General features: G+C 43.7%; 1 protein-coding gene and 2 pseudogenes across 1 annotated transcript in view; 1 reads left to right on the forward strand and 2 right to left on the reverse strand.

Moving 5' to 3' along the window:
- Window positions 1-10,083: 10,083 nt before the first annotated feature.
- On the reverse strand, window positions 10,084-10,325 carry LOC107522909 (NADH dehydrogenase [ubiquinone] 1 alpha subcomplex subunit 3-like; annotated as a pseudogene).
- Window positions 10,326-18,398: 8,073 nt separating this feature from the next.
- Window positions 18,399-18,501, reverse strand: LOC132535965 (U2 spliceosomal RNA; annotated as a pseudogene).
- Window positions 18,502-25,291: 6,790 nt separating this feature from the next.
- The window catches only part of KIAA1210 (KIAA1210 ortholog), a 56,794-nt gene continuing 56,283 nt past the window's right edge, over window positions 25,292-25,802 (forward strand). Inside the window, exon 1 of the mRNA XM_060183425.1 lies at window positions 25,292-25,359. The gene's annotated coding sequence lies outside the window, so the exon portion shown is untranslated. The remainder of the gene's footprint in view (window positions 25,360-25,802) is intronic.

Here is a 25,802-nt window from a genome sequence, read left to right on the forward strand (position 1 = left end):
TAGTGGTTTACAAGATGATAAGGTAACGAGGGTTTTGCTATTCTAGTCTGCACCCATCACCAGTGTTCTGTGTTGCCCTCCCCCTCAACAATAACCACCATAGTTTTCACAAAGTCTTAGAGACAGTTTGACTTCTTCTTTTCAAGTTCATATGGTTTAATTCTCTATATGCAAAATCATCCAGTAGTGGTCTTTTACTTCCTCCCTTGATTCACTAACATAAGCACCTGTAATTCTATCCTTTTTCTTTTGTCCCAAAGGATACAATATCAACTTATTTATTTATTTATTTAAAATTTCTTTAGTGGGGAATTAATGTTTTTACATTTGACAGTAAATACAATAGTTTATACATGCATAACATTTCCCAGTTTTCCATATAACAGTACAACCCCCACTAGGTCCTCTGTCATCCTTTTTGGACTAGTATTCTCACCCTCACCCACCCCAGAGTCTTTTACTTTGGTGCAATACAACAATTCCAGTTCAGGTTCTACTTGTGTTTTCTCTTCTGATCTTGTTTTTCAACTTCTGCCTGAGAATGAGATCATCCCATACTCATCTTTCTGTTTCTGATTTATTTCACTTAACATGATTTTTTTCAAGCTCCATCCAAGATGGGCTGAAAACAGTGTAGTCACCGTTTTTAATAATTGAGTAGTATTCCATTGTGTATATATACCACAACTTGCTCAGCCACTCATCTGTTGAATATCAACTTTTAAAAATTGCAAGCAGTATCCCATTGAATATATAATGAATATATTCCATAGCTTCTTTATCCAGTCATCTGTCAGTGGGCATTTGGGTAGTTACTGCCTACTACTCCATATACTATAGTGGATGTGTCTGTTGTTGCTCCTGAGATCCTGGGTTCTGAGGTGTCCGAGGATTATAAAAAGATAGCCTCTGACACGTCTCAACCAGTCTAAGAGAGGTCTGGAGTGGACACACCAGCATATTTACTGAGTGTGACCCTGAACAGACATTTCTCACTATATTTATTGGCAGAAGTCTGCATTACATCAGGACATGGAAAAAAAGCCATCAAAAACATATCTGCAAAGGTACACAACTTAGGACAGTTAATGCTGAACCATCACAGCATACTTGCTTAGCCCTCCAACTATGCAGGAGACACATATTATGTCCGTATCACGCATTTCATAGTTTGAGAGGGGCAGCAGTAATGCCATAGAATGCAGCTTAGAGGTTTTCTTTTTTTTTTTTTTTTGTCTTCAGGAGCCTGTTGACCCAACTGCTTGTGTCATCCACCAGATGCCCTTCGGAGAACAAGCCTTGTAACCAGAGGGGAACATGAGTGACTGCAGGTGGTCAAGCATTCTTTTTGTTCTATACATAGCTCTTGAGTAATTGAAGAAATAGTACAGCAGAAAACAAGCTTGTGTCAATAAATAACAGGCATGATAATTCAGGGTTTTCTGACATCAAGTAATAAGCATCAGGAAATCAGGGGGTCTCCAACTGGATGCCAAGTGCTTTATATGAATTTGTTTACCAATTTGTGAGAGCAGAGCCCTTCTTACTCTCTTTTCAAAAGTTGTTCTGAACTCTTTTTTATTATGTTTTAATTAATTTATTTATAAAATAGAAACACTGACAAACCATAGGATAAGAGCAGTACAATTCCCACCACCAGAACTCCATATTCTGTCCCCTCCCTTGATAGCTTTCCTATTCTTTAACCCTCTGGGAGTATGGACCCAAGGTCATTATGGGATGCAGAAGGTGGGAGGTCTGGCTTCTGTAATTGCTTCCCTGCTGAACATGGGCACTGACAGGTCAATCCATACTCCCTGCTTGTCTGTCTCTTTCCCTAGTGGGGCAGAGCTCTGAGGAAGCAGAGATCTAGGACACATTGGTGGGGTCATCCAGGAAAGTTCGGTTGGCATCATGGTAGCATCTGGAACCTGGTGGCTGAACTCTTCCTAGTGTATAGTAGGCATTCAAAAAGTTAAGTGAGTCCTTACAGCTTGTTGAACAAACTGCTCTTGGCTCCACTTGACAGGTGAGATATTGAAGGTTTTCAACAGTTCAATGACTTGTGAAAGATCACATACTGGTAATTGACAAGGGCCAGGATTCAAACCTGGATTTGTCCAACTTCATAGTGTAGGCTTTTATAATCTCATTATGCTTATCTCAGAAGGCCAAAGTGTTAGCTCTCTGCAACAAAGGAAGTGTCAGAAACTACCAAATCAGAGGACTAAGAACTGCACCATCCCTAAGTCCCAGGGAGAACTATGGTGATTATCCGTGGGGTAGGGGTGCATAGAACTTTGGTGGTGTGAGTAGTGTGGAACTATACCCTTATTATATTAGAGTCTTATAGATAACTATTGAATCCCTAATAGAAATAATTCAAAAACTGCAAAAAGTAAACACTAGGGGGTTGAACAGTGGTACATTCGATTGAGTGCCAATGTTATAACAAGGACCTGAGTTCAAGCCCCTGAGGGAAAGCTTTACAAGTAGTGAAGCAGTGATACAGATGTCCTCTTTCTCTTTGCCTCTTTGTCTTCCATTTCCATTTCAATTTCTCTCTGTCTCTATCAACTGAATAAATAAGTACACACTAGTGAGACATCTAGACCTACATCATCTCACCTACTTCATCTCCCATCTCCCAAATTCTAACCTTAGATAGATTCATGTAGATAAGGAAATAGAGGCACTAAGAATCTGTATGCCCAAGGTTCAAGCACCATCTTGGTCAGGATCATCACTAGTCTGAAGTTCAAATCCTCAAAGGACACACAACCTGATAGGAAGAGGAAGACTTTTGTCTTCTGGGGACAAGGGCTAGGTGGGAAACAAATTAACAAAGTGCCTGGAATGCTCAATGCCATTTGACATATTTTTTTAAAGGACAAACAAAATGTTTCACTCATATAATCTGAACATTTGGCACTGTAGTCCTTGTTACAAATTATACAGAGTAGAACAACCCAATTAAGTCCGTTATCTATTATAGCATGCAAGGGGGATGTTCAAAATGAGGAACAGAGGCAAGATAGGAAAAAAAGAAAAGATAGAAATGTGGGAAAATATAGATATGAATAAGAAAAGAGTAACAGATAGTGAGCACTGTCTGTCAGGAGAGCTTGCTACTACAGAAAGGCAAAACCCTGTTGCAGTTTCCCATCAGCAAGGCTATTGTTTAACTTCTACTTACTGTTCTGAAGGCCTCAAGGGCCAAAGACCAATCCATTCTGTATCCTGTAGGCCTTTTTACTTCTCCCTTCCCCATTGCATTTTCTTACAAGCACCACGAGTCTGATAAAACAGAGAAAAGTAAGACAAAGGAAGACTTTTCTTTTTAAAAAATGTTTATTATCTTTATTTATTGGACAGAGACAACTAGAAATGAAGAGGAAAGGAGGAGATATAGCGGGAAAGGGACAAAGAGATACCCATAGTACTGCTTTATCACTCATAAAGTTTACCTTCTGCAGGTAGGGACCAGGGGCTTGAACCCGGGTCTTCTAGCACTGTAACATGTGCGTTCAACCAGGTGCACCACCACCTGGTCTCAAAGAAGATTGTTTTTTCTTTCATTTTTATTTATAAAAAGAAAACACTGACAAAAAGCATAGGACAAGAGGGGTACAACTCCACACAATTCCCACCACCAGAACTCCATATCACATTCCCTTCCCTGATAGCTTTCCTATTCTTTATCCCTCTGGGAGATTGGACCAAGGATCGTTATGGGGTGCAGACAGTGGAAGGTCTGGCTTCTGTAATTGCTTCCCTACTGAATATGGGCATTGACAGGCCGATCCATACTCCCAGCTTGTCTCTCTTTGAGGTGGTTCACTTTCTAACAAGGTCAGAAAACCTAGATATAGACCAGATCCCATGAGATAGGGTATATGTTCATATGTATCCATAAATTAGGGCAAAATATATAACTGAAAGCAAAAGTACACAATAGCCTGCAGTGAGTCAGTATATACAGCAAGCAAGTAGAAAGACCTAAAAAGACATCACAAAGTTCCTGATGAAATAGTGTCTACTTAGACTTAGATACCCTCCTCACCAACTTCCTATTATCCTTCCCTCACTCACTTAAAGCTAACCTTATCAAAGTAAAGACAGCAAAAACTGAATAAGGTCAAGAGACCGGCATAATTTAACCATGACTCTTTAGTCACTATCAGGCTGCCCCATCAGCTGGGGCCCTATTCGGGGAGTCCTGAGATTCCCAAACAGACATAATGGGCCTAGACCTCTCTCCATTGTTACTGGTCATCTCTATCAGGAACTACACAATGGACCCCTTTGTGGGCCCCACAGGACCTTGCCCTCAACGTAGATCAATAATGGTCTAGAGAATGTTCCATCGTTTGAAGGGAGGCTGGACAACATACTCTATGTTCCACCTGAGGAAGATGGGTCCTGAAATTGGGGCAGCTTGGAATGTTCCTTCTCATGACCACAGAATGTGAGCTCAGATCTACAGGGAAGATTGTTTTAAGACAGATGGAGTATTCTGGAAGCTCAGGCATGCCTGTCTGTTTACATAGTGAGCAGAGCCCTGGAGATGAGGCAGGGCAAGTCTACTCTCTTGAGTTGGCATTAAGTACACACACAGAGGTTTCTACTGGCCATCATTATCTCTTTGGAGGAGTTTCCAGAAGCTCTGAGGAAATGAGTTGGGGAACTTTCCCTGTTACCTCTATCTCCTATTTTTGAAATATGCCACTTTCTTTTTTTTTTTTTTTAGTGGTTATTTTTTGAAATTTTATTTAATTTATTTTTTATTAGCAATTCAATATTGATTTACAAAATTACATGTCAATAGGGGTATAATTCCACACCTTTTCAACCACTAGAGTTCTGAATCCCAAGTCCCTCCATTGCAAACCACTGCAGTTCTCCAAAGGTTGCAGACATGGGCTAACTGTCATCTCTACAACTATCTGTCTATATTTGTACATAATTGCCCCTTTTTTTCTTCCAGGTCCAGTTCTCTCTTCCCCTCCAAGCCACATATCACCCTATCACTACACCCACATATCTCTCCCCTTTTTGTCCCATCTTCTGGGGCATGATGGAGCTGGAGTTTACAGTCCTCTTATCCTCTCCCTCCTATATTATTTCTTTCCCTTGGGAATATGGATCAACGTTGTTTTTGAGAAGCAGAAGGTGGGAGTTCTGGCTTCTGTAATCGCTTCTCTGCTGGAATTGGGCATTGTCTGGACAATCCATACCCCTAGCCTGTTTCTTTCTGTCTTTACCTATTGGGGTAGGGCTCTGGAGAGGTGAGGTTCCAGGACATATTGGTGAGGTCATCCATCCAGAAAAGTCAGGGTGGAGTCATGGTCGACTCTGCAACCTGATGTCTGGACAGTGGCAAGACATAAAAAGTGAGACAAAATGGTTAATAAACAGGAATCAGAAAGTAGGGACAAAGCAGATGAGATTAGGAATCTTATGTTGGACGAAAGCTCGGAAATCCACTTTAGGCATGTTTCTAGGGGCCCACGACTATGGTAGTTTTTGCTTGAGTTTGACAGCTAGCCTGAAGTTGGATAAGAATATTGTCTATGTGACCTCTACATCCCTGTAGGTCCAAACTTGCATTCTGTGGTCATGAATAGGAACATTCCAAGTTGCACCAGTTTCAGGACCCATCTTCCTCAGGTGGTAGATAGAGTATGTTATCCAACCCCTCTTCAGAGGATGGAACAGTCTCTACCTTTGTTGATCCAAGGTCCTATGGGGGTCCCCAAAGGGGTCCATTATGTTGTTCCTGATGGAGATGATCAGTGACAATGGAAAGAGGGATCTATTTGATGTCTAGGCCCATCATGTCTGTGTGGGAATCCCAGGACACCCCCCCCAGTAGGGCCCCAGATGATGGGGTGGCCACTATCTGGCCCCCTGTTTCTCTTTCTAGCCAAGAAAAAAGCCTACTCAGCAGTGAAGCCCCAGTGATGACATAGAAACCAAGTTTACTTTGCCTGTTTGGGGAAGGGACCACCACTTGCCACCTTCAGCAAAGGGCTCCTCCTCAAGGCAATGGCTCTCTCCTTTTATAGGCTGTTCAGAAGGAAGATTCTGGCCTGTTTAAGTTCAAGGATGCCGAATAAATTTCCAGTGTCCTCATTCTCATTGTTGTCTTTCTTTGCCCTTGAAGTGGCTACTCTCATGGGACAGCTGAAACAGTTACCTTCTTTAAAGCCACTGTGGTCATGCTGGAGGCTAAAGTATGGATGGGGTAGGGGTGAGGTGAGGTTATTGGGGGCTGGGGGTGGGTGGGAAGGGAGGGTTGAGTGCTGTGCCCTGGGCTAAAGAGGAGAAGGGATAAGGCCTCCTCTCTCAGTTCTTGGCCATTCAGATCTTTCCCTCCTTCCCTATAAGCTGCTTCCTTGCCTGGTCCAACTCCAGGTCCTCTCTCATTTTCTCTCTCCCTCATCCTCCCTCTCTCTCTCTCTCTCTCTCTCTCTCTCTCTCTCTCTCTCTCTGTCTCCTTCTCCCTCTGTTTCCCCCCCCTCCATTCCCCCTCTCTCTCCCTCTCCCTTCCTCTCTCCCTCTTCCTCTTCCCCTCCCCTCCCCTTCTCCTCTTCTCTCTCTCTCTGTCTCTCTTTCTCTTCTCTTTCTTCTCTCTCCCTCCTTCCTTCTCTCCCATCTTGGGATTCCATTCAGCCTCAGGCACTGAGGCCTACATTTTCCACCTCTTTAGTCTTCCTTTCCCTGGAGTCCACTCCCTGTGGTCCAATAGCATTGTTCCAGAAGCTTCGTTTCTAGGCACTGCATTGGAAGAGATACAAAGATCAGCTATGAGAATAGAGTTGCTCCTGGGCGAAAAAGGGTGCTAGTGAACCAGGTGCCATCCATGCTTTAGTGCCCAAAGCCCATCACACCAGGCCACCATCTTCAATATATATGTATAATCTCACCTCTCCTATCCCCATGGTAAGTGTCCACAAGACACTCTGTCCACCAACTTAGGTCTTTTTGCAACACCATATACCAGGATACCAGCACCCCTCTGTCCTATCTCTTTCCCTCCTTTCCCGGAGTTCCTTGCTTTGGTGCAAAACATCACACTCAGTCCCAGTTTCACCTTATGCTTTTCCTAACTGATGTCATCTCCTTCGCTGTATCTTGGATAGAGTTTTGGAGTTGTCATGTTGAATGTGATCAGCCAGAAAGAAAAAGACAAAGATTTTTTTAAAAATTTGTACTGCTCTGCCAATGATCTTAAGAAAAAAATCCCTCACTTAACATGATTCCTTTTAGCTCCATCCAAGGTGGGTCAGAGAAAGTGGGCTCATTATTCTTAATAGATGAGTAGTACTCCATTTAATCTCTCCCTCTCTCTCTCTCTCTCCCTCTCTCTCTCTCTCTCTCTCTCTCTCTATATATATATATATATATATATATATATATATATATATATATATATCACAACTTTCTCAGCCATTCATCTGTTGTTGGGCACCTCAGTTGCTTCCAGGTTTTGGCTATTACAAATTGTGCTGCTATGAACATAGGTGTACTTATGTCATTTTGGATGGGTGTGATTGAGTCCTTAGGATATATCCCTAACCTGGTCAGTGACTCACCTGGTTAAGCATATATATTACCATGCTCAAACACCCGGGTTCAAGCCCCTGGTCAGAAGTAGTGAAGCAAGTCTGCAGGTATCTGTCTTGCTATCTCCCTCTCTATCTCTTCCTCCTTTCTCAATTTCTGTTTGTCCTATAAAAATACTAGAGAAAAAAGAAAGAAAGGAAGGAAGGAAGGAAGGAAGGAAGGAAGGAAGGAAGGAAGAAAGAAAGAAATGACTGCCAGGAGTGGTGGATTCATAGTGCTGGCACCAAGCTCCAGTAATAACCCTGGTGACAAAAACAAACAAAACACACCACACACTCAGCCCTTGGTGATCCTGGTGACAAGTAATTGAATGTTAATTCTTCTCCCTTTTCTGGAAGGCTGCAGAGAGGCTTCTGTTGAGGAAACAGATTAAGAGACCGAGAGGAATTACTGGTGAAAGGACTGGCAATAGCCAGGATTGGCGTCCACTGGGACCTGGGGACAGATTCCGACTCTGTCATTCATTAGCCACATGACCTTAGACATGACCAAACATATTGCCTGTGCTCATGAAATTTTGTCTGAAATGTATTTATATATTGAGACAGAACATCTTTAGAATGGGAGATTATGATTGATTTGTTGCCCTTTTTTATTGTTGTTGTATTTACTATTGTTGTTACTGTTGATGTCTTCATTGCTAGATAGAACAGAGAGAAATGGAGAGAGGAGAACACAGAAATGGAGAGAGAAAGACAGATACCTGCAGACCCGCTTCACCACCTGTGAAGCGACTCCCCTGCAGGTGGGGAGCCGGGGGCTCGAACGGGGATCTTTACGCTGGTCCTTGCACTTGAGAATTGATTTGAAAGGGGGGTTACAGCAGTAAAGGATTACAGCACTTGCCAGCAGAAATAGAATCTAATCTGGTAGAATATAATACCAATGGTAGAGTATCTTGCATGTGTGAGGCTCTGGGCTTATTCCCAGAACCACATGAGAGAAGCAAGAGCAATGCCATGGATGTTGGAGGGGTGCTTCCTCTCCTCTCCCCTCCTCTCCCTTCCCCTCCCTTCCCCTCCCTTCCCCTCCCTTCCCCTCCCCTCTTCCCTCCTCCCTCCTCTCCTCCTCCTCCTCATCCTTCTTCTTCTTATTATTTCTTTCTCTCTCTCTCTCTCTCATAAAAATAAAGCACAGCTGATGTATTATACCAGCGTAAAGGACTCTAGGGGTCAGGTCCTAATGGAGGAGAACCTAGGTGGAGGGGTGTGAATGTGTTGATACATTTTTGTGCATGTATCAACAACTGTATTTATTGTTGACTTTAATGCAAACTATCAACTCCCCAGTAAAAAATAAACAAAGTAGTTCCCTGCAGATAGGGACTGAGGGCTTGCACATGATAATGTGTTTACTCTACCAGGTGCACCTTTACCTGGCCCCTATTTTACTTAGTACATATGAGATAGAGATTCACAGGATGCTGAGGGGAGGAAGGAAAAGAGAGAGAGAGAGAGAGAGAGAGAGAGAGAGAGAGAGAGAGAGAGAGAGAACCACTCTAGTACATGACGTGCCAAGGATCACACTGAGATCCTCAGGCCTGAAAGTCTGATGCTTTACCAGTTGAACTATTGTCCGGGCTTCTCCCTGCTCTCTTTGATGGTCCTCAGAGTGGGCCATTTTTATATACTACTCATGGACTCTGGAGTCAAACTGCCTTGGTTCTCATTGTGCCTTTCCCCTGTGCTTGTGTGTGAGCTGAATCACTTACCCTTTCAGTCTCCTCATCAACAAAATGGAGGGGGGGATTTGGGAGTGACCTTGAGATCTTATCTCACAGGCTTGCTCTAAGAATTCAGTGAGATAATGCATGCAAAGCACTTGTCTGTTCAGATGCATCCAGTAGATATTAACTGTTTCATTTTGGCATTGCTCCCATGAACCTAGAAGAGATCTGAACACACATGCATATGTCAGAAGACTTTGGAGGGGGTATTGAAAAGAGACATCCAGGGGACTGTGAGGTGGTGCACATGGTTGAGTATACACATCACCATGGACAAGGAGCTAGGTTCCAGCCCCTGCTCCTCACCTGCAAGAAGAAAACTTCACAAGTGGTGAAGCAGATCTGCAGGTTTCTCTCCCTCTCCCTCTCCCTCTCTGTCTCCTTCTCCCCTTTCAATTTATCTCTGTCTTATCACATTAAAAAAAGAAGAAGGGGGAGTAGGAGATGGATAAAGAGAAAGAGAAGGAGAAGAAGGAGAAGGAGGAGAAGAAAAAGAAAGAGAAAATGGAGACCAGGAACAATGGATTCATAGAGCTAGAATTGAGCACCAGAGGTAACCCTGGTGAGGAAGGAAACCAAACCAAACACCCCTCCCCCCCAAGAATAATAAACCCATCCAGAGAAAGAATGTTCTGACTGTGTATCCTGGTTAATTTAATTAATTAATTTATTTTTGGGCTTCACGCTTTTATTGGGGGAGGGGGCCTTCCTGGGGTCCACGAAGGCGCTCACAGATTCTTCAGCCACTCCAGGCTGCGGCCCTGGGGGTCTTGAGGGTGGCTGGGCATGTTAGGTATGTTCCCGTCATCCCAGAGGGGCACTGAGTAGGTGTAGGGCATGACCTACTTGATCATCACAGAGTACTTGGTGTAGGGGTTGACCATCTGGGCTACTATGGTAAGGCCCCCAATGGCAAAGGAGGCTCCCAGACCCAGCTGTCCTTGAGGAAGGTGGAGACTCTCTACGCCATCTTGCTCGTGGCCTTTTATTTGGTTAATTTTATTTATTTATTTATTTATTTATTTATTTATAGTAAATTCTTAAAAATTTTTTGTCTTTATTTATTTATTGGATAGGAACAAAAATTGAGAGGGAAGGAGCTATAGAGAGGGAGAGAGAGACAGAGAGACACCTGCAACACTGCTTCACCACTGGCAAAGCTTTTCCCCTCCAGGTAGGGACCTGGGGCTCAAACCTGAGTCCTTGTACTTTGTAACATGTGTGCTTAAACAGGTGCACTACCACCCGCCCCCCTGTGTGTATCCTGGTTTAGGGTGAAGGTGGTATTGTTAGGATTGTCCCACCAGCTCACAACATGTTAGGAGTACAGAGTCACAATTCCATCTATTTTCCCCCCATTATTTTAATTTTATTTATTACTTTGATTTGATAGAGATTGAGAGGGAAGATACCTGCAGCACTGTTTCACTGCTCATGAAGCTTACTTCCCCTCAAGCCCATGGGCTTGAACCTGGGTCCTTGTACATAGCAATCTGTGCATTCTACCCAGTGCACCACTACCCAGCCCCCTCACCCTTACATCTTAATTTTTTTTTATTTTACAGTGATGTGGGGAATTGAAGCTGAGAATTCAGAGCCCCAAACATGAGATTCTGTCTGCAGAACCATTATGCTGTCTCAATCTGATTCCAGTGCCAGGTATTTTAGGCCACATGGGAAAAGAGAACAGTGTTATGATTGGAGTGAGAAGAGCTTAAGGGGCCGTAGAACTTTTGGATAACTGCCCCCAACTCTATGTACATAAAAAGCCTCTTTGCCTGGCTGCAGAACTGTTTGTGGGGAGAGGGTTAAGGAGCTCTGAGATCTGGAAGGTTCTTAGCTGTCACCTTGACTGAGAATGGCTAGGATCCTCAGATTCTTATTTCAGAGAGCAGTTGCCCATTGGGGACAACGATATCATACCTTCTTGTGCTTGTTCCCCATTGGAGGCCTATCATAGTTCACCTGTGGGCCCTGGATCCCATCTCAAAGCTGGGAGAACAAAGGCAACTCTTCAGAATCACAGGGTGACACTGAAAATGCCTCCACCCCACCCCCACCTCAGGAGGAACTCATAAAGTTACAAGTTGCCTGCACAAAAGGCACAGGTCTTTCCAGCTCCAGATGGGAGTACATCCTTATCTCTCTGCTTCCTCTATTTGTTTATTTGCTTACTTACTTATTTATTTAATTTCCTCTGTCTCTTATCTTAGAGAATAACTCTTCGATGCCACCTTTTCTTGACATTTCTGTCCCAGCACGCAGGTCTCAGCATGTCACGCAGCTTTTTGCTCCCCTGACACCAAGAATCCCACCCCATTTTCTTCCTCTTTTGTACCCAACTTGGAGATCTCTTGGCCCCACTCCAACTGATGTGTTCCTGACCACTGCTAGCCTTTGACACGTCCTGCTTGGCATGGACTCGAGAGACCATGGTGTTTCAGTCCTGAGCTGTTGGCACCCAACACACTTAAAGCTGTGAAACCTATCTTCAAGGATCTTCAACTCAACTCTTTGGTTTTCATCCCCCAGGGTCCTCTAGCTTCCTGCTCTCCTAGTTGGTACTCTAATTAGCTGGACACCCTATCAGCCAAGGGACCTCTAGACACAATATAAGTGTTTAGTGAGCCATTCTGAGAGAAGTCTACTGACTTAAAAAATATCACAGAATCTTTCGAAGACATTGGGGTTCATAATGATGTGGTGAGCTAGTCCATTTGTTTTCTTTGTAATTTTAAAAATATTTGCTGATCTATTTATTTTGGATAGAGACAGAAAGAAATTGAGAGGGGAAAAGGAAGATAGAGAGGAAGAGAAACACCTGCAGACTTGCTTAATTGTTCTTGAAATATTCTCCCTGCAGGTGGGGGGGAGATCGGGGACTTGAACCCAGGTCCTTGTGTACTGTAATGTGTGTGCTCAAAGAAGTGCACTACCATCTGGCCCCCATGTTAGCCTATTACTAGCTCCTGTGGCAGACAATTTATTGCTTTTTTATTTATTTTTAAATTTTCTTAGTGCTTTAGTATTGATTTACAAAATTGCAAGATAACAGGGGTACAACTCCGCACTGTTCCCACTGCCCGAGTTCTGAAATCCCAGTCTCTCCATTGTAAGCCATAGCAGTTCTCTTAAGGTTTCAGATAAGGGTTAACTATTATTTCTACACCTGTCTATACTTGTATATATTTGCTTTCCCCCACCCCATAGTCCCATCTTCTCTATCATTCTAATTCACACATATACCTATTACTGCATCCAAATGTCCCTCCCTTTTTCCTCTTCTTTCTTTCTTTCTTTCTTTCTTTTTTTTATTGCTGCAGTTATTATTGTTGTTGTTAATGATGTCGTCATTGTTAGATAGGACACAAGAAATGGAGAGAAAGGAGGGGAAGACAGAGAGGGGGAGAGAAAGATAGACACCTGCAGACCTGCTTAATCGCCTGTGAAGTGACTCCCCTGCAAGTGGGGAGTTGGGGGCTCAAACTGGGATCCTTATGCCGATCCTTATGCTGGTCCTTACGCCAATCCTTATGCTCTAACTGGGATCCTTATGCCGGTCCTTAACTGGGATCGTGCCATGTGCACATAACCCACTGCACTATCTCTTGATTCCCTTTCTTCTTCTTCCTTTGGATCCTGATGGAGTTGGAGTTCAGAGCCCTCTGGTCATTTTCCCCTTATCGTTTTTCCTCTACTGGGAGTATGCATCAAAATTCTTTTTGGGGTGCAGGAGCTGGGAGTTCTGGCTTCTGTAATTGCTTCTCTGCTGGACATGGGCACTGCAGGTTGGTCAATCCATACCCTCAGCCTGTTTTTATCTTTTTCTATTGGGGTAGGACTCTTGAGAGGTGAGATTCTGGGACACTTTGGTGAGGTCATCTTCTCAGGGAAGTCAGGATGGAATCAGGATAAAAAAGTGTCTGCAACTTTGTGTCTGGAAGGTTGCAGGACATATAGTGAGACAAAGTGGTTAATGAACAGGAACCAAAAAGTAGGAACAGAGTAGATGATAATAGAGATCTTAGGGTGTAAAGAAGCGAGGAAATCCATTTTAGGCAAATTCCTAGGGGGCCCATGACTATTGTTTTTGCTTGAGTTTGATAGTTGACATGGAGTTGGACAAAAATATTGTCTGAGAAGATGGTGTCAGAGTAGAGAAAAGGGCTAGAAAGTTGAATTAGGGCAGAGAATAGCTCCCAATCTCCCAATGTATGAATTAAATTATCTGTTTGCCCTATCCACCTGACCCAAGGCCTATCTTTCTTTCTTTTTATCACAGGAGCCCAGTGTAACCTCTGAGTCCCTGCCAGTCTGAGCTCACAGTTCATGGCCTCAGCTGGGAACACTGCAAGCTGCACTCCCTTCAGGAACAGTCTTCCTTGAATGGCAGGGCAGGATGACTCAGCCTCCCTTCAGAGACTGGGGCAGTCCCTACCAATGATGCTTTACAGTGAGAGCAAGGTCCTGGGAAGGCCTGCAAGAGGGCTTATGCTGATGATGATCCCAATGGAAGTGACCAGTGATGGTGGAGAGAGGACTCTATTAGAGGTCTAGGCCCATCATATTTGTGTGAGAATCCAAGGATGATGGGGTGGTCTGGTATTGACCAGGAAGACTATTAGAAGACTAATAGAAGACTATTAGAAGACTAATAGAAGACTATTATTAAGTGAACTAGTCTCTAGCCCTTATCCAGCTTTTGTAGTCATCTTTTTATCTGAAAACCTTAGACTTTCTCCCAGTTGTGTAAGAATGGAGTGTCATTTGTTGTTCCCAACCAGAATTAGGTTTTGCGGGTCTGTCTTCTTTGGGCCTTTCTGATAGATTGCCAAGATACTTTGGTCTAAGGCAGATATTTCTTTTAGATCTAGCTGGGAGAACACCAGATTTAGAGATCCACTCAAAGCTCTGGCTTAAGTTGGCTCCGGGTATTGAGCTCAGGACTTCTGGATCAATACAACAATACAACCCTCACTAGGTCCTCCTCTGCCATCATGATCCAGGATCTTTAAAAGAAAATTTTAAAGAATATATTGGGAGTCGAGCGGTAGCTCAGCGGGTTAAGTGCAGGTGGTGTAAAGCTCAAGGACTGGTGTAAGTATCCTGGTTTGAGTCCCGGCTCCCCATCTGCAGGGGAATTGCTTCACAAGTGGTGAAGCAGGTCTGCAGGTGTCTTTCTCTCCTCCTCTCTGTCTTCCCCTCCACTCTCAATTTCTCTATGTCTTATCCAACAATGACAACATCAATACAATAATATTTATAACAATAAAACAACAAGGGCAACAAAATGGAATAAATAAAAATATATTTATTTTGGATAAAGACAAAGAGCAATTGAGAAGGAAAAGGAAGGTGTGTGTGTGTGGGAGAGAAACAGAAAAACAATTACCAAAAATCCTATCTCCTGCACCCCCAAAACAATTTTGATCCATACTTCCAGTGGAAGAGAAGTGATAGGAGGAAGAGGATAAGAGGACACTGAACTCCAGCTCCATCAGGACCTGGAGAGAGAATAAGAGTAAAAAAGGATATTTTGATGTACTAACAGGGTTATGTGTAGCTTGAAGGGGAAGAGAGGACTGGATTGAGAAGAAAAAAGGGGTAATTATGTACAAATATAGACAGTTGTAGAGATGATGGTTAACCCATGTCTATACCCTTGGGAGAACTCCAGCAGTTTGCAATGGAGAGCATGTGGATTCAGAACTCTGGAGGTGGGAATGGTATGTAATTTTACCTCTGTTGACATGAAATTTTGTAAATCAATATTAAATCACTAATAAAGTAAAAAAGGGGGGGAGAGCGAGAGAGTGAGCGAACGAGAGAGAGAGAGAGAGAGAGAGAGAGAGAGAGAGGGACCTGCAGCAGTGTTTTACAGTGTGTGAAGCTTCCCCATGCAGGTGATGACTGAGGGTTTGAACCTGGGCCCTTGCACAGTGCAATATGTTTGCTCAACCACCTTGTCCCTCCCGGTCTTTTTAAAGTTGAGGATCACCTTTCCCACCAATCCCTCTTTGCTACTGCAAACAACTTCCTCCCCCAAAGCACACCTGCAACTCCTTCACTTGTCCCTCCATAAAGGGTGCACCCAGCACCTTTTGCTGCTTGATGTCATGCAGGGCACTGATGATTTCTGGCTGTGCCAAATGTGGTCACTGTCTCTAAGGTGCTATCAACTGGCACAGGGGCACAAGTGTAAGGTCAAGGGCACAGGGTGGTTGGGTGGGCACCTCTGAAGTGGATTCCAAACAACCTGTGAGACTCTAAGGCCAATGTTCCCAGCTCAGCTCAGTGGACAGTTTGTGCAGAGTATTAAGCACAGTGAAAGACCAGTGTGTAGGGCTAGTGAAATAGCTCCCTTGGCTAGTTTGCTGCTTTGTCATGTTCACAACCCAGGGTCAAGGCTGGTTTTCACTAGATTGAAGGAAACTTCAGTGCTGTGGGTTCTTTTACTCTCTTGGGATGCTCCTGTCTGCTTGGGGCCCAGGGGTCAGGAAATACCAGATTTCAGAGAACCTTGGTGGTCAGCAACTTGGCTTGTAGCCTTGGCAGGACTGCTCATGGTCAGATCAGGATTGCAGAGAGCACACTGTGACTCCTGTCTTCATGCCAATGAGGTGACTGCAGGCTTTCTCATATTCACCGTTATTGCTGAGGCCATTTTTTTTTTTTTTTGCCTTTACTGTTTTTCCTTTCTTTTTTATTTTATGGGACAGAGAGAAATTGAGGGGTGGGGAGATAAAGAGGGAGAGAGGAAGAGAGACAGCTGCAGATCAGCTTTACAGCTCCTGAAGTGTCTCCCCTGCAGGTGGGAATGGGGGGCTCAAACCCAGGTCCTTGCTCATGGTAATGTGTGTGCTCAACTGGGTGTACTACTCCCTCACGATTGCTGCCTCCCCCCCATTTTAGTGGAACTAACAAGATGAAATGCATTCATTCAAGGAGGTAGCCCCAAGGCCGCTGCTGAACCCATGTCTGATTAGTGAGCCAGTTTCCTGCCAACTTCTACCGGCTGTACCATTGAGGCGGTGCAGTGCAGGGTACATTTTGTTCATCCAAGTATCACTCTAGGAGGAGAGCCTGGGGAGCAAAGCTCCAGGGTAGTTTTGCTTGTTTGCTTGCTTGTTTTGCCACCAGGGTTACTGCTGGGCCTCCATGCCTACATGACAACTCCAGTCCTCCCAGTAGCTATATGGCTATTTCCTCCTCCTCCTCTTCCTCTCCTTCTTCACTATTTCTCCTCCTCCTTTGTTGTTGTTCCCTCCTTCTTCCTTTTCTAAAGTGGCTTTCTTTTATTATATTTATTTATTTTCCCTTTTGTTGTCCTTGTTTTTCATTGTTGTTATAGTTATTATTGCTGTTGTTATTGATGTTGTTTGTTGTTGTTAGACAGAGAGAAATGGAGAGAGGAGGGGAAGACAGAGAGGGCTGAAGAGAAAAATAGGCACCTGCAGACCTGCTTCACTGCCTGTGAAGTGATTCCTGTGCAGGTGGGAAGCCAGGGGCTCGAACCGGGATCCTTACACTGGTCCTTGCGCTTCTCACCACGTGTGCTTAACCTGCTGCGCTACCGCCCGACTCCCTCCTCCTCCTCTTCCTCCTTCTTCTTTCTTTTCCTATTCCTCTTCCTTTCCTTCCCATCCCCCTTCTCCTCCTCCTGTCCTTCCCCCCTCCTTCTTTTCCTCCCCCTCCATCTTCCTCTCCTCTGCCTCCTTCTCCTTCATCATCTCCAACATCTTTTTCTTTTCCTTCTTCTCCTCCTTATTCTTCATTATTTCTTCCCTACCCCTCCTTTTCCTTCTTCACTATTTCTCCTCCCCTCCTCCTTTTCATCTTTTTGATATAGAGTGAGAACTACACACACACACACACACACACACACACACACACACACACGGGGAGAGAGAGAGAGAGAGAGAGAGAGAGAGAGAGAGAGAGAGAGAGAGAGAGAGAGAAACTGCTCCATGAAGCCTCCCCGCTCCCTGCAGGCTTTCTCATATGGTGGCTGGGGGCTCAAACCTAGGTCCTCGTGCATGGTAACATGTGCACTCTACTGGGTGAAATATCTCCCAGCCCTACAAAGCTGAATTTCATAAATCTAGCTGAGCAATCCTGGAGGTGTCATCTTGGCAAGAGTATTGGATTGGGAAGCATGAAGTTCTGAATTTGATCCAGGACATTACAAGGGCCCGAGTAAGGTTCTGGTTCCCTCTCCCTCTCCCTCTCCTCCTCCTTCTCTCTGTCATGTAAATTTAAAATTTAAAAAACAAGGAAAAATAAAACTAGGGTAACTGTAATAAAGATATATCCACATATATACATATATGTATACACACATATATATAACACATACATATATATAGAGAGAGGGAGAAAGAGATAGAGGGAGAGATATCACAGCACAAAAAAGTTTCTTTCAGTGTTGTAGGGGTTGGGCTTTATCCGGGGTTGAGCACATGGCAAGGCAGTTCACTAGCCAAGTGAGCTATTTCACTGGCCTCATTACTTACTTACTTAATTTAATAGAGACAGAGATATTGAGAGGGAAGTGGGAGATAGAATCCAGTGCCCCCAGTTGCCATTTTTCCTTTTTAAAAAATTCTTTTCAATAAGACAGAGAGAAATTGAGAGGAAAAGAAATAGAGAGACACCTGCAGCACTGTTTCATCATTTGTGAAGTGTCCCCCTTTGCAGGTGGGCTCTAGGGGCTTGAACCTGGTTCCTTGTGTTCGGTAACATGTGTGCTCTGCCTCATGTGCCACTGCCCGGTTCAACCCTCTTCCTATTAAATATTATTATTGCCTCCAAGGTTATTGCTGGGGCTTGGTGCTGGCACTACAAATACACTACTCCTGGTGGCAATTGTCTTCATTTTATTAGATAGGACAAAGAGAATTTGAGAGGGAAGTGGGAGATAAAGAGGGAGAGAGAGAAAGATAGACACCTGCAGACCTGCTTCACCATTTGTGAAGCATCCCTTCTGCAGGTGGGGAGTGAGGACTTGAACCTGGATTCTTGAGCTTCATACTATGTGAGCTTAACTGGGTATGCCATTCCCTGCCCCTCCAACATATTTTTTTTATTATTAAACTGATAAGAACAGATACTACACTTGACATTAGCCAAAAAGGCCAAGAAGCGATGTACTTTTTAAATTAATAATGAGAGCAAGCATTCATGGAGTGCCTGCCAACATGCCAGCTCCCACTCTAGCTTGTGGGAGATCCAGTGGTTAATCAAATGTGCAATGCCCCTGCCCAGAGAGAATTCACACTGCAGCCAAAGAGCAAGTGCAAAGACCTGGGTTCAAGCTGCTGGTCCCCACCTGCAAGAGGGAAGCTTCATGAAAAGTGAATCAGTGCTGCAGATGTTTCTCTTTCTTTCACTCTCTCTATCTCCTCTTCCCTCTCAATTTCTCTCTGTCCTATCAAAACAACAATAACAAACCACTCCGGGGTAGATAGCATAATGGTTATGCAAAAAGTCTCTCCTGCCTGAGCCTCCAAAGTCCCGGCTTCAATCCCCCGTACCACCACAAACCAGAGATGAGCAGTGCTCTGATAATAAAAATAAATAAATTAATTAATTAAATTAAATATATTTAAAAAGAAAGAAACTAAAAACTAAAAAGAAATGGTTGTTCGCATCAATACGAACAATCAGTGAGTGAGATGTAAGGCTTGCCCTTAAGTCAATGTCATTTGGCTGGTGCTGAATGCTCTGAATTAGGTATCAAGGACAATGTGATGGTGAGAGACTCTCCCTTAGCTAATCACAGTGGGCCTCTCTGGGAGGTGACCTTTGAGCTACAAAGGGGACTCCACCATGAACCCAGCTGGGATCAGTACTTTTTGTACGGAGGGAGAGCATACACAAAGATGGCAAGACTCAAGGGGCTTGGTGTGCTGGGGATTAGTCAGAAGGCCCAGGAAGTTGGGCACAGAGGGCAAAGAGGAGGGTGACAGGATCAGTGACCCAGTGATTATGGAGCATGAGTGTGAGGCTAGATCATATAAGGCCCATGGTAAGGAGCTGAGATTTTTTTTTTTAGCTTCTTTATTGACAGGTTAATGTTTTACATTAGACAGTAAATACAATAGTTTGCACATGCATAACATTGCTCAGTTTTCCACATAACAACACAACCCCCACTAGGTCCTCTGTCATCATTTTTGGACCTGTATTCCCCCCCCCCACCCCAGAGTCTTTTACTTTGGTGCTTTCTTTCTTTTATGTTATTCCTTCCTTTCTTTCTTTCCCTGTGTCTTTGAAATCTGGTGTGTGGCTGACTCTAATACTTCAGTTTGGGTGCATTTCAAATCCCCCAGGTGCTGCCATCTAGCAGCTGATCCCATGGAGATATTAAATGTCATCTACACACAGTGAACTTCATCTCATCTGTAGTCAGTAGCTTCCCTCATCCCCAGTGTTCTGTGTGTCCATAACCAACTGCCTCACCAACTTCTCCATGGCATGGCACAGAAATATCCTTCATACTCATCCCTTCACCCTGTTGCCCCATCTCAGGAAACACTACTAACTAGATGCTCAGACTGAAACCAACAAGTCCTCCGTGTCTCTCCTTCACTCCCTTGCCACATGTACTCCAGATAAATCTTGGGATATTTTTTCAAACAGATGCCTGGAGAGCCAACCATTTCTGGCTTTGTTTCAGGCACTATGATTTTGTAGCTGGATAACATCCAAGCCCTACGTGGTCTCTCTCTCTCACTCGCGCCCTGTTTATTCTGGGGACTCAGTGCAGAAACCAGTGTTCCCAGTGACCATTGTTTTCCTTTTTTAAATTGTTTTCTCTTTATTTGATAGGACAGAGAGAATTTGATAGGGAAAGGGAAGATAGAGTTGATAGATATACAAATACCTGCAGTATATGCTTCAACACTCACGAAGCTTCCCACCCCCCCACTTTTGCAGGTGGGAAGTGGGGGCTTGAACCCAAGTCCTTGTGCATAGTAATATGTGTGCTTAACAAGGTGCATCATCCCCCACCAGGGAAAGATAGAAATAAGTTGGGGTTGGTTAAGCACATGTGGCGCAAAGCACAAGGACTGGCATAAGGATCCTGGTTTAAGCCCCTGGCTCCCCACCTGCAGGGGAGTTGCTTCACAAGCAGTGAAGCAGGTCTGCAGGTGTCTATCTTTCTCTCCCCCTCTCTGTCTTCTCCTCCTCTCTCCATTTCTCACTGTCTTATCCAACTACAACGACATCAATAACTACAACAATAAAACAACAAGGGCAACAAAAGGGAAAATAAATAAATATTTTTTAAATTTAAAAAAAAGAAGAAAAGAAATAAGTTGGGGTTATGGATCCACCTGCCAATGCCCAAGTCCAGTGGAGAAAGCAAGAAAGTGTGTGTGTGGAGAAGAATGTGAAATCTTTCAAGTTGATTTTATAGTAATGGCATGCTAGAACAATCATATCTTGCTTCTGTTGCATTTGAGTACAGAGGATCGCTTAGTGTATCCGGTAGAGTGTGCACATTACTATGTGCAAGGACCCTAGTTCAAGCCCCTGGACCCCACCTGTAGAGGGTGGGGGTGGGAGAAGCTTCATGAGTGGTGAAGCAATGTTGCAGTTGTCTCTCTCTGTCTCTGTCATGATCTCTTTCCCCATTCACTCTACATTTTTCTCTGTGTCTATGAAAGGAAGAGAGAGAGAGACAGAGAGAGAGAGAGGAAAACTCGTGGCTGGGAGTGGTGGATCACCATGCAGTTATCAAGCCCCAGCGATAACCCTAGTGGCAATAAAAACTAAAAAATAAAAAAGTAACAATAATTTGGTAAATAGAATATAGGATGAGACCAGCAAAATAGTTCACTTGGATAGTGCTCTACTTTGCCATGCCCATGAGCCAGGTTTGAGCCTGGCCCCCACTGCATTGAAGAAAGCTTCAGTACCGTGTTCTCTTTCACTCTTTTTCTAAGAATAATGAATTAATAGACTATATGCTGAAAAACTAGCTTTGCCTGTTTCTTTGTAAATGCATAGAAATGGTTGTTGGTGGTTGGGCAGCTGTGAGCCCAGGCGAGCATACATATTATCAAGTGTAAGGACTTGGGTTCAAGCTGCTGGACCCTAATTGCAAGAGTGAAGTTTCATAAACAGTGAATCAGCATTGCAGGTGTCTCTCTTTCTCTCACCCTATCTATTCTTCCTTCTTAAATTCTCTCTGTTCTATAAAGGAAAAAGAAAACTAAACTAAAAAGAAATGGCTGCTTTTTTCAAAATTTTTAAAATTATATATATAATTTTTAGAGACATCCAGAACTTGAGAGAGAAGGGGAAGATAGGGAGAGGGAGACAGACCTCTGCAGCCCTGCTTCACCACTTGCAAAGATTTCCCCCTGAAGATGGGAATCGGGGCCTCGAACCTGAGTCCTTGAGCATTGTAACATGTGTGCTCCACCAGGTGTGCCACTACCCAGCCGCTGGTTGTTCTTATCAATGCGGTCAATGTGAAATGACATGGAAGACTTGCTCTTGAGACCTGTACTGGCTGACACCCTCTCTTAGTGGCACTGGTCTGGGAGATGACCAGAGCTAGAGAAGAGGCCAAGGACAGGGCTTTTGAGTGCTACAACATTTCCAAGTTAGGGGGAACAGAACTATCTGGCAGAGAAAATTGAGAATGAGTAGCCAGTGTGAACGTAGGGGGACTTGGGAGGACAGTGATAGGAAAGCCAGGTGATAAAATTGTTGCAACGGAGGAGTGGTCCACAGTGGCACATACTGCCAGGGAGTCAGGTGACTGACGCTGGGTTTAAAAAACGCAGGAGTGGTTCTGAAGGAGTTTCTCTCAGGAACGAGACCGGAGAGGGGCTAAGTGCGCAGAATGTAAGTATAGTGAGGTTTCTGGGAGTTTATAACAGGAAGCAGCAGAAAGAGGGCTTCAAGCAAGGAGACCTTTGTGTCTTTAGCTGTGGTTGCTTTTGAAAAGAGGATTTGGGGGCCTGGGTGGTGGCAAGCCTGGCTGAGCACTCATATTAGCATGTACATGGATCTGGGTTCAAGCCCCTGGTCCCCACCTGTGGGGGAGGGGAAAGGAGTTTCATGAATGGTAAAAAATGTGGTGCAGGTGTCTTTCTGTCCCTCTCCCTATTTCCCCCCACCCCGAAGTCTTTCTCTGGGTTGTCTAGTAAAATATAGAAATAAAGAAAAACGTATTCTCTTTCACAGGAGAGAAAGAGACAGGAAGAGTGAGAGAGCGACATCAGAGTAGCACTCTGCTTCACTCAGTGCTGGGGATCATACTGAGAACATCAGACATTCAAGTGTGATGCTCTAGCAGTTGAGCCATTTCTCTTGCCACGGCTATTCGCTTGTTTGTTTAGAAGGTTTCTTTGTTTGTCTGTTGGTGATGCTGTCTGGGGCCATTCAGATTCATTTGGGGGAATAAAACAGGTATGTCAGAAAGGTATGGTAGAATTGAAATTCAAGTGCTAGTTAAATGGGATAATTCTAGGGGCCTGGTGGTATTGCACCAGGTAGAGAACACGTGTTACCATGCATGAGGACCTGGGTTCAAGTCCCCAGTCCCTACCTGCAGGGAAGAAGCTTTATGAGCAGGGCTGCTGGTATCTCTCCAATCTCTCTCTCTCGTGCCATTCTCTTTCTCTCTTTTTCTCTCTCCCTCTATCAAAAAGAAAAAAATGGTCACACCGGGCTTTGTGGAGTTGTGTAAGTGCCAAGCCCTGGTAATAACCTGATGGGGAAAAAAAAGGAGGAAGGAAAAAAAAAAGGAGGAAGGGAAGAAGGGAGAAGGAATGATTCTTAGGAAATCAGATTTCACCATGATACCCTGTTTTCTTTCTTCTCCTGGATACGTTTGTATTTTTTTTTATTTGTTTACTCCCTACTTTTTGTTTTATTCACTTGACCCTAACAGTGATAGGTCAAGAACAACATTAGCCTATTATGACCTGGCATTTTGGAAAAATAGACTCTCTCTTCCCCTAAGTCTGCCTTAGTTTCAGGTGGTGGGGGTGACTCCATGTTGATTAACAGGGCCTGGGGACTCAGATTTGACATGGATGATCCTGCCCAAGCTATTTCCTGTTCTCCTTTTGCCTTTCCAAGTGGCTTCTGAACCCCTCTACTCTCTTGTTTGAATACTGACCCACCTGAATCCCTAGACCTATCACCCCAAGCTTTGTCTAGGAGGCTAGATTGAAAAGGTCATTTCACAGTTGGCTCTGTTTCTTTACTGATGGAAACCAGCACAGGGACAGAAGGAGTTTTCAGAGTCATGGAAGGATTTGCCTCTTGATGGATGGTTGCTTGGGTTGTTGGTTCCCAATCTGGAACTATTTAATACTATGGTGTGAGAAATATGCTGACATATATACTTTTTTGTGTCTAAGACTGTAAGACTACCTATGGGTTAAAGTTCAAGCTATTGGATTAAAAGGTGTATATATTTCAAAAATAGGTTTGATGCTACAAAGTTGTAATGTGTGACTGTATCTACTTTGCTGTTTCTACCCAGCAATGTAACATGATCAAGGTTAATGTTTCGGACACTCTGATAAGTGATATTTCTAACTTATTTATTTATTTTTTGGACTTTCTATCTGTCTGTCTGTCTTTTATTTGATAGTATATGGAGAAACTGAGAAGGGGAGAGGGAGTTAGAGTGGGAAAGAGTGTCTATACTGTTTCATCATTCATGAAGCTTTTCCCTACAAGTGGGGACTGGGGGCTTGAACCCAGGTTCTTGTGCATGGTAATGTGTGAGCTTTAAGGGTGCACCACCACTTGACTCCATTGATAAAATGATTAATTGATTTTATTTATTTATTTATTATTGGACAGAGACAGAGAGAAATTGAGAGAGAAGGGGGAGACAGAGAGGAAGAGAGACAGAAAGATGCCTGCAGACCTGCTTCACCGCCTGTGAAGAGACTTCCCTGCAGGTGGGCAGCTGGGGGCTTGAACCGGGATCCTAACTGGTCCTTGAGCTTTGCGCCACATGCGCTTAACCCGCTGTGCTACCACCCAACTCCCGACTGATTGACTTTTCTACCAAGTTTATCACTGGGGCTCAGTGTCTACATGATGACTCCACCATTTCAGGTGGGCATTCCCTCCCCCTTTTCTTTTTGGTAGAGGGGGAGATAGATAGAGATAGAGATAGAGAGAGAGAGGAGACAATGAAAAAGAAATACCTGCAGCACTGCTAATTTGATATTTTGATTTCTTTCCTTAATTACAAATGAGACAACTTTCTTTCATATACTTACTATTGGCATTTATTTTTCTTTAATCTGCCTCTTACAGCCTTTGCTCCCTTTTATAACAAATTGATTGTCTTTTATTGTTTTATAATATCCTTGACAAATTAGGAAATTTGGCCCCATAATTGCTTCCTATATTCTCTTCTCCCCTCTCCTCTTCTCTTCTTCATTATTTTTAAATTATCTTTATTTATTGCATGGAGACAGCCAGAAATCAAGAGGAATGGGGTGATAGAGAGGGAGAGAAACAGAGAGACACCTGCAACCCTGCAACATCTGCAATGCTTTCCCCCTGCAGGTGGGGACCAGGGACTTGAACTCAGGTCCTTGCTCATTGTAACATGTGTACTCAATCGGGTGCACCACCACCTTGCCCCCTTCTCTCTTTTCCCCTCCATTCCCTCTTCACTTCTCTCCTCTCTCCTCCCCTCCCTCCTCTCCTCTCTTCTTCACTCCTCTCCTCTTCCTGTCCTCCTCATATCCTTCTCTTCCTCCTATTTTCCCCCTTCTTCTCTTCCTCTCCTCCCTCTTACTTATCATTCTTTTCCTCCTCCTTCTCTTCCTCTTCTCCCCTCCTCTTCCTTCTCCTCCTTCTCTCTCTTCCCTCTGGCCAAAAGATCTAAATTGTTATGTGGTCATTTCTGTTTTTCTTTATGTTCTATATTTTTTTTTGCCAGAGAACTGCTCAGTTCTGCCTTCTGTTATTCACAGTCATTGAACCTGCGACCTCAGAGCCTCAGGCAGGTAAGCCATGTCACATAGGCATTATGCCATCTCAACTTGCATAGATTTTCTTTGCAAGATTTTCATGAATCTGGATGTTTATCAGGACAATTTTGTCTTCTTGGGCATCCCTATCAGTGGTAACAAGCCTCCAAAATGAATGGTCTCTAACACAGAGCAATAGATCAGGCTTTTTAAATTCAGAAAGCAAACTTCATTGAGATATAATTCACACACTATACAACTCACAGACTTAAGGAATAGAATTTAATGCTTTAAAATATACCCAGAGACTTGCACAGACATTCCCATGGTTTATTTATCAACCAACAAAAAAAGAAAGCAACAACAACAACAACAACAAACCCTGTATTCTCAAAACAACCCCTCAACTTTAGGTAACACACTTTCTTTATGTGTCTCTATACTCTGGAATTTTGATATAAATGGAATCGTGTTTTTTA

Source organism: Erinaceus europaeus, chromosome X (genome assembly GCF_950295315.1).
Source record: "Erinaceus europaeus chromosome X, mEriEur2.1, whole genome shotgun sequence".
NCBI lineage: Eukaryota > Metazoa > Chordata > Mammalia > Eulipotyphla > Erinaceidae > Erinaceus > Erinaceus europaeus.